The following is an 8569-nucleotide window of genomic DNA, read 5'->3' on the forward strand; positions in this document are numbered from 1 at the left end:
AAAAGCCACCAAGGTCCAGGAGGTTGGCTTGGTTGTCAGGCCAGAAACATCATGGTTGGGGCAAGCCCTGATGGCGTAATTGCTGACTCGCCAACAATTATCGAGATAAAGTGCCCCATTCCCCGGACTTTGGAGAAGCATGGGAGCCTTAAGGAACTTTTCAACAGTGGACAGTATGATGTCATCAGCGTAGACGGCACACTGAGTCTAAGCAAGAAGGGGAAGAACAAATATTATTTTCAGGTGCAGCTCCAGATGTACTGCTGTCAAAAGGAGCGTTGCGACTTTGTCATATGGTCACCAGGGGAGGCCTATGTTGTTGAGGTGCTCTACGACAAAGAGTTCCTAGAAACATATGTTCCGCAGTTGGAGCACTTTTATTTTGCTCACCTGCTGCCTGCTCTCACTGACAGGGCTCAGTGAAAGTGCTACATTTCATGCAAGTGACTCAGTGCTTCATTTACAGTGCACACTAAATTTGGATGACCCTTGAGGAGTCTTGGAAAATAAATGCTGAGACTTCATGCTTATCTGTAGTAACTTTATTGTTACATAGTGAACACAACCAACACCTGTTTCTTCAGTTGTTTACATCACAAGCTAAGCAACAGTATGCATACACTTTTTTAAAAGTACAAAAAAAATTGTTTCAAAAGAATGTCAAGGGACATTAAAACAGATTCCTATTATCACAAGGTAATTGATTAGAAACAAATATAGCTGCATGGAACTTTCAGCTGATCAGATAATTATCTTAACCCTTTCAGATGCCACTTTAACCTATTGATTGAAAACTTTCTTCGCCACATTTCTTGCCTCCTCAGAATCATAGAAAGTGTACAGCTGCAGAAAAGATTAAGAATGTTCAGTTCTGTAGTGAGTTTTGTCAAGATTACAGAATGTGGACTCCATGCGAAAAGTCGCTACAGGAACACCATATGTGCGTACATCAACTATTTCGTGTATTGAAAAGCACTCGTTCAGCCGCTTGAAAATTATGCCTGGTGCATGACATTGTGAAACACATTGAAAGAAGTCAACCCACTACATACAACTACATACTGACACCAAGCAAAAACACCTAACCATCTACCTTCCCACTCATTTTAACTAAAACATTTTGCACATGTTAAATTGCAGCACAATTCCAATCGCAAGTGTCTCGAGATATATGCAACCCATTTAAATATTACTTTTGTCAGTGATTTTGCTGTTGATGCACTATCTTTGCGTACATTGCATCTGAAAGTGTTAACAGAGTTTTGTCGTAAAAGAACTATTGTGCACGAACTGAGAAGGTGTTTCAGGACTTAGCAGTAATTGTATTCCAACATGCCTGTGACTTGTGCTGTTCTACTCATTTTTATGATGGCAGGGCCTGCCTGCTTATTATTCTTTGATGTCCTGTCTGAAAATGAGGATTTATTTTATTTAGTTTGAAGGTGCAGAAATCACTCTGTCCTTAATTAAAGGTGGCTGAAGATTGCACAGCCCGGCTACAGCAGTCAGTACATCATTAGCAAGTGGTTTTTTTTGCAAAGATGCTTGCGGGAAAATGCTTCAGTATCCTGAAGCATTTAAGTCGTCTTATAGACCGCTCAACATGAATGCGGAGCCTTGCTAGGCGCCTTGACTTTACTAGCTCAGGGCCACTTATTTGTTGTCTGCCTTTTGAAAAGCTTGGTAACCTTAGATTTACTCCCATTGGTAAACAGTCGCCTATTGTGAAACCCCTGTCAGCCAGGATCTCATCACCTGGTGTCAGAAACCTTGTAAAGCCACTGTCCAATGTGATGAACCGATCGCTTGCACGTCCACCATATGGCTTGGAAATGAACATCACAAACCCATTGGGTGCAATGACGTGCAGTACTTTGGCAGTGTTGTGGGATTTATAATGACTGTAGGTCTGATTTCTCCGTAGCAAGTTGCCCGGTTTCTCAGCAAAAATCTCAAGCAATCGATGATGCATGTTGCTAGCGGATAGTCCTCAAAAATGCTAGGCATTGTTCTTCTAATTGTTTCTCTTGCCAGCCAGAACACCAGATATTTTCTAGAAAGTGAGCAAGAGCTGACACTATAGTGCAGAAATCCTGCTCACTAGAGCTGTGGAAATACGAAGCGGAAACTGAGGTCATTAAGTAGCAGCCCTAAGCGCAGCCTCATAAGTGTCAGCAGCACCTGATCTTGGAAGGGTAAAACAAATGAGTTCTGCTCAGCAGTTGCTTCAAGAGACCTCACCAATTCATCAACACATCCTTTGAAAGCCCTGTAAAAACCTGAAGGAGCTTGAAGTGAGAGTCGAGTAGACAGTAAATGCTGTTTGACAAGCCCTGTTCGCTGTCACAGAAGACTGTTCTGGATGTTTGCTGTATGTGTGTTCAGATAATTGTGCTGTGGCTTGAACTTCCTTGTCCGATGTCACCAGAAACTGGCATTTGCAGCCGCAGGCCGAGCAGCTCCTTGGTGTTTCCTCTGCCTCTGTCAGCCTGTGTAGTGAAGTTTGCAGATACAACAGAACTCAGTTTACAATACTTACAATTTAAAAACTTTAGAATAATAATGAGCATGTAACTTTACTAGCATAAAGGCTCTAAATTTCTTGTGCTAATGAGACAGGTGGTAGTAAACAGAAAATCTTTACTTGCACTAACCTCTCATTAACTATCATAAGCAGGAATTGTACAAAAATAGCTTGGAACTTGGTCACAAATAATGCTAGCATTGAACAGACCAAAGCAATTTTGGCTGTTTCTGTAGATAGTCAAGAGTATATCCACTAGATTCGACATTAACGCAGATTCTATATTTTTTAATGAGTTCTAAAGAACAGTTCTGTGCGTAAAAGCAATGACATGCTATTGGTGGCATAAGCAATGTACCTATTTGGTATGTAACTGTAACTGTAGCAGGGTTCACTGTCGCCTTCATCTTGCTCGTCCATTGCTGTCTGCTGTTCAGTGCTGGTGTCAGCTGTCGCTGGGCATATGGTGACCGTTGTCTCAGCTTCTTGCATGCAGGTTGCAGGGCGCTTTAACTGCCTTCTTCCTTTGTGATGGATAGTCTAAATTTTAAATACAGAAAAAGAAAACATATATATTCAATACAGCAGGAGTTATGGCGAGAGAGCATGAATGAAGAATTGCACATTACCGGTGTTCCAAGGTGCAGTGTTGGGTATGGGTTATTTTTTGTGGGACATCCATCAACAAAATGGACCGAACACACCTGTGAAAGGAAGTACATACAGACTTGAATAAACCTGCAGTGTTTTATTGGCACTCACAAGCTTTTAGGCTATTTGTTAAATAAATTGGAATTGTTGTTTACTTAGTGGTTTTCTTAATCCTACTTTGTTATCGAATAGCAACGGCGAAGCAAGAAAGCAGTCTTGTCTGTTATCAATAAGGGAGAGCAGCTGTCAGATTATTTGATGTGTTGAATAATTTGAGCGTGTGGACTCATTTAGTGGTGTACTCGATCAGTAGTATTGGGCTGCTTCACAACCGTGGTAAGTGTTGGATATGGTACTCGGAAAGTGACTCGCACCGTGTCTTGATCGAGACGCTTACGCGTCATAATTACTCAATATACCGTGAAGGCTGAGCACTAAAACTTGCGTGTCGTTCGTTGGCGGCGCAGTACTTAACAGACATTTTTTTACAGAAGCAGAGCTACAGAAAAAGCAACGACGTTCACGGATTTTGCCAGGCGAATTTCTATTTGTTGATAGGCGAAATGAAGGTGCCGATGACTGCAAACGGCAACCATTTCGAGCGGACGTGTTGTGTCGTGAACGAAGACATATTAATGCTTATTCTCAGCTGTGACAGTAAGCGACATTACAAAATAAACTGTGCAAATTAGGCTGAAGTCGCGGTTCCGGTCATACGCGGCGTGAATCTTACTATGCCGGTAGCGGCGCCGCTATACCTTTGGTCACTGTAACGAGCGGTACTCACTCTTGCCCACGTTCCGGGGTCGAAGTTTTTTCGTTGAAGATTTGCGATCCAACGCTGGCGGACGACGGCATTTTTAATCCTTGTGGGAAGCCGTGCATCGCGAATGGTCGGCAACACGGACAGTCCTTGTGCAGTAGCGGTCCGTGAACTTCGCACACAGATTCATTCCATATTTTTATGTCCCAGTCGCTGTTCTTGCAGCCAACTACTGCACACGTCTTGCCTCTACCATTCCACATTTCGCAGCTTGAACGGAGCACAGTGCGTTAGCGGTCCGACTGCTGATCGCACGGTAGCAAGGTAGCAGCGGATGTGGTTTCGGATTCGAGCAGAATTGCGCCTGAGGCAAGCAATGGCGCGCCTCCGATAGCGCCATCTCGTTCCTCTAGAACAAACTGCTTCGCGAAAAGGGTCAATACAAATGAGAACGATGAAGTACGTGAAATGTGCTTACACTAATTTCCCCCCCTCGTGGAAGCGGCCAACCTGGCCGCAATCTAAAGATCGGCTGAACGGGGAATAAAGTGCTTCATGCGGGAGACGTGAACAATTTCTGCACTACGACGACGGCGGTCCTCGACGGATTGAAGCGGAGTGACGAGATAGTTCACTGCGGAAGTTTGTTGTAGGACTGTGTAGGGCCCAATGTACCGGTGAAGGAATTTCTCGCAAAGTCCAGGGGTTCGAACCGGCGTCCATAGGAGGACTTGGTCTCCAGGATGGAAGGCGATGTCGCGGCGTTTACTGTCGCAGCGACGTTTTCTTTCTTCTTGGGTAGCGGCGGTGTTGCGACGAGCAATTTCACGGCAATGCGCGAGTCGAGCTGCAAACTCTTCTGGGAGGGAGGTGTTAGGCGAGGCAGGAGAGAAAAAGAATTCGGAGTCGAAGACGGAGGAGGCAGATCGTCCATACACCAGGAAGAAAGGGCTGTAACCGGTAGTTCGTTGTGTCGCAGTATTATAAGCGAATGTAACACAGGGAAGGATGTTGTCCCAGTTTGTGTGGTCAGGACGTAAGTACATAGAAATCATGTCAGAGAGCGTTCGGTGGAAGCGTTCAGTAAGGCCGTTGGTTTGCGGGTGATATGTAGAAGTGGTTTTATGCTTCGTATTAGTCTGCCGCAAGACTTCTTCGAGGACGTGGGACATGAAGGCTTTGCCATGATCGGACAAAAGAACGCGAGGAGCACCATGGCGCAAGACTATGGATTTCAGGAAAAAGTCAGCAACCTCAGAAGCAGCACCAGATCGAAGAGGCGCAGTCTCGGCGTATCTTGTTAAGTGGTCTACCGCTGTGACGATCCAGCGGTGACCGGAGGGCGTCAACGGCAAGGGACCGTATAAGTCAATTCCAACGCACTCGAAAGGTTCGGTCGGACATGGCAGAGGCTGAAGAAAACCGGCAGGCGGGGATGTGGAGCGTTTGCGGTGCTGACACAACGCACATGAGGCAACGTATTTGGCTACCGTTGTGGGCAATCCAGGCCAGAAGCAGCGGGTCTTGATGCGGTCGTAGGTCTTGAGGAAGCCTAAGTGGCCGGCGGCAACGTCATCATGAAATGCTTCTAAAACTCGAAGACGAAGGCAGCGAGGTATGACTGGGACCCACTTGTTACCCGTAGGATGATAAATATAACGATGAAGCACTCCATCTTGAAGGCGAAATTGCTGAAGCTGGCGTCGCAAGCGGCTGTTGGGTGGTTTAGTTAGGCCGCGAAGGCGATCAATGAGAGTTCGACAGTAGGAGTCTGCGTGCTGAAGGGAAGCTAAATCGGAGCGTGAAGAAAGCTGAGCTTGATCCAGTGACATTAGCGTGAGCTGGTGGGCGGCAGGCGTAGCGTCAGAGTGACGTGGTAGAGACGGGGAGTGCGCACGATCGATAGAAGGTGAAAGCGGGCATCGAGACAGTGCGTCTGCATCATGATGACATTTGCCAGACCGGTACGTTATCGTGAAATCATATTCTTGTAAGCGCAGTATCCAGCGTCCCAGGCGTCCTGACATGTTCTTCATAGATGACAGCCAACACAGAGCATGATGGTCGGTTACGATGGTGAAGTGGCGACCATAGAGATACGGGCGAAACTTCTGAATGGACCAAACAATAGCCAGGCATTCCTGCTCTGTGATCGTGTAGTTCCGTTCAGATGGCGAGAGGGTCCGGCTAGCATACGCCACAACCTGCTCTTTAGACGCGGGACCCCGTTGTAGGAGCACTGTTCCGATGCCTTGCGCACTTGCGTCAGTGTGGAGTATAGTGGGTGCCCTCTCATCAAAATGGCGAAGCACCGGTCCGGAAGTGAGATGTTTCTTAAGGGCTTGAAATGCCGACTCACAGTCTTCGGACCATGTGAAAGAGGCGCCGGTGACCAGGAGCTTATGTAGAGGAGCTGCTATTGTAGCAAAATTGCGTATAAAACGGCGAAAGTAAGACGCCAGGCCGAGAAAGCTGCGCAATGTTTTTTGATTTGATGGGCAAGGGAATTGAAGCACAGCAGCAATCTTCTCAGGGTCAGGTTGGACGCCGTCTTTTGAAACGACGTGACCCAGCACTTTGATGCTTCTGCTGGCGAATGTGCACTTTTTAGTATTAATCTGGAGACCAGCATCTGAAAGGCATTGGAGGACTTCGTCTAATCTCTGTAGGTGTTGGCTGAAGCTTGAAGAAAAAACAACGATGTCATCCAGATAACAGAGGCAGGTCTTCCACTTAAGGCCACGAAGAACAGTGTCGATCATACGCTCAAACGTGGCTGGAGCGTTGCACAGGCCAAATGGCATTACATTAAATTCATAAAGTCCGTCCGGCGTGGCGAAAGCGGTTTTCTCTTTGTCAGCCTCGTTCATGGGAATTTGCCAATATCCCGACCGCAGATCAAGGCTGGAAAAATATTCCGCTCCTTGTAGTGTATCTAAGGCGTCGTCAATTCGAGGCATGGGATACACATCCTTGCGTGTAATCTTATTGAGCGCTCGATAATCAACGCAAAAGCGAACGGAACCATCCTTTTTCTTCACCAGAACGACAGGAGACGCCCAGGAACTGGATGAAGGTCGTATAATATTTCGTGCTAGCATGTCATCAACTTGGTCTTCAATGATCTTCCGTTCCGACTGCGAAACTCGATATGGGCGACGGCGTATAATTGCAGAACCGTCGGTTTCGATGCGGTGTGCAGCTACGGAAGTCTGGCCCAATGCGGTGGCACAGCTATCAAAGCAGGATTTGTGCTTAGCCAAAAGGGTGAGTAACGCATCCGACTGGGCAGCGGTTAGGTCAGAACCAATTAGGGCTCGGAGAGAAGAAGAATCCAAACCTGAGGTTGGTACTGGTGACGAAGAAGGGGAAAGCGCTGCGACAGAGATCAGTGGCGGGTCGGTGAAGGTTGCCACGGTCATCCCTTTGGGCAACAGCACAGGATCTGGGGTTGTGTTGCAGGCGTACGGGAGAGCTCGGCCACATGAAAACCGGACGAGACAAGGGGCGACTAGAATTCCTCGTGAAGTGCAGCGTGAAGAGGGGGTAACCAGTGCGTCTCCATCGGTTAGCTGGCCGGATGTGACAGCTACAATGTGTTCGTGACCAGGGTGCAGGACGTAATCTGCAGCGACAGCCAAGTTCAAGATGGAGGGTGACGACTCCAAAATAGGTGCATCCGTGGTATCTGTGAAGTGGACGACTTTCTCCCTACATGATATGACAGCGGAGGCAGAATGCAGAAAGTCCCAACCGAGAATAAGTTCATGGATGCACGCGGGTAGCACAATCATCTCAATGTGGTGACGAATGCCGTCGATCAAAACACGAGCCGTACATTGTCCGTCGGGGTGAACGGGTACGTTATTAGCGCCGCGTAAAACGGGTCCAAGATAAGGCGTTCTGACTTTACGGAGCCGTGAGCACAAATCACTACGCAGAACGGAAACAGCGGCACCAGTATCGACGAGAGCTTGCACAGGAACACCTTCGAGAGTTACAGATAGCATATTGGCCGGGCGACAAGGAGGTCTTTCCGAAGTTCGACAGGACGCAGTTTTCCCTCCAAAAACTGCAATACTTAGTTTTCCGAGTGTTGGTCAGCAAGGCGGGAGATGGGGCGAAGCGGTGATGCAGAGCGGCGGTAGGGAGAAGGAGAACGTCGTCTAGCCGAACGGGAGCCCTGAGGCAGACGTGGAGACGCTGGAGGAGATGGAGAACGACGCTGCGTAAAAGCGGACGGGCCTGGGTAGTAAGCATCGTGTCGGCGGTTCTCGTCTCGCTCGAAATCGGCATAGCCTCGGCTTACATCCAGCTGGCGGCGACGGCAGTAACGCGATATGTGGCCCCGTATACCGCAGTAAAAGCAGACCGGACGAGGTGGACGCCACGGAGTATATGAAGGTGCAGCAGGTGCTCGGGCGCCCATAGAGGCCAAATGGCCGCAGGTGAGGTCAGGAGGCCCAGAAGGGACAGTAGCAGGTGGCATTGCAGCGACTTCCGCGTATGTGGGCATCGGGAACGCTGCTGGGGCAACAGACGTTGTCGGTGTCGTCATGGCTGCCAACTCCTCCTTCACAAGGTTGCGCAAGTCGAACGTCGGCGATGGGGCGGGAACAACAGTGGATCGC

General features: G+C 48.0%; 1 pseudogene; it reads right to left on the bottom strand.

The window, feature by feature from the left end:
• Nucleotides 1-1365: 1365 nt before the first annotated feature.
• LOC119462209 (uncharacterized) lies at nucleotides 1366-2199 on the bottom strand (annotated as a pseudogene).
• Between the last annotated feature and the right edge of the window lie 6370 nt (nucleotides 2200-8569).

This window comes from Dermacentor silvarum, chromosome 8 (assembly GCF_013339745.2).
Source record: "Dermacentor silvarum isolate Dsil-2018 chromosome 8, BIME_Dsil_1.4, whole genome shotgun sequence".
NCBI lineage: Eukaryota > Metazoa > Arthropoda > Arachnida > Ixodida > Ixodidae > Dermacentor > Dermacentor silvarum.